Source organism: Helobdella robusta (assembly GCF_000326865.2).
Source record: "Helobdella robusta unplaced genomic scaffold HELROscaffold_373, whole genome shotgun sequence".
Classification (NCBI taxonomy): Eukaryota; Metazoa; Annelida; class Clitellata; order Rhynchobdellida; family Glossiphoniidae; genus Helobdella; species Helobdella robusta.
The window spans coordinates 1-1,160 of NW_008704799.1; positions in this window are offsets into that span (position 1 = coordinate 1).

The window sequence follows — 1,160 nt, forward strand, 5'->3', positions numbered from 1 at the left end:
GTGGATTTGGTACGAGACTCTATGCTCATTGGCATAGTTTCGCACGCGTACCAAAGTCACACAATTTGTTTCCAGTGTTGTTCTGACTCTTGTTGTTTTGTGTTGGTCGTGCGAAAGCCGATCAGACTCGACGGCCCAGTGAAAACAGGCCAGGGTTGTGCGAAAGCCGACCGACTGACTGACAGGCCCAGTGAAAACAGGCCCTTGGTCGTGCGAAAGCCGATCAGACCTGACGGCCCAGTGAAAATATACTTATATATTTTTATATAAATATATATTACAATACAATATATTTACGTTTATTGTTTATCTTTTCCTACATGCATTGTCGATAATTTTTTATAGTGTTATTTATTGTTTTTAGTTAAAAATTTATGATATTTATCGGTTATAATTACTCGGGAGTCAATACGAATAATTTTAGTGCTCCCGTCTGCACATTCCTGAAGAGAACTGAGTTCGAAACACTAGTGTAGATATTGCAGACGGTACACGAAGTTTTATCACTTAATAAAAACAATTTTAACTCTGTATTGGGTTTTTATTTCGCCAACAAGACATCGTTCGAGCTAATATACACCTTCTCTAATATATACCCTAAGCCGACCGACTGACTGACGGTGGTAGGAAAAAACATCACCCGGATAAAAGTTCACCTGCTAAAAATGCAGAGAAAAAACATCACCCGGATAAAAAATCACCCGGATAAAAAATCACCCGGATAAAAAATCACCCGGATAAAACATCACCCGGATAAAACATCACCTGAATAATACATGACAAAATTTAATATAAAATATAAAACTTTTACAATCGATGACAAGCGTCTCCAATTTATATTCTATTTAAAAATTTAAAAACTTTTTTTAAATAGAATTATTTGCTGCGCACAATAATTTGGTGCACTAATTACCGCCTTGACGTCGTTTGATTGGCTGTAGGATTTGTCTGCTTTTGTTAAAATAGTCTCAAAAATTTGTTTGGTTTTGCAGCAAATGTAGAACTTTGCTATTGAATTTCCCATTGAATTTGTTTAATTTAGACAAGTTTGATGAGTGGGTATTGTAGACATTTCAATAAGCTATCAGATAAATATCATAACTCATTTTTGGCAAAAAAAATGTGTCTGGTTTTGTAATATAGCTCCTCATTTATACTAA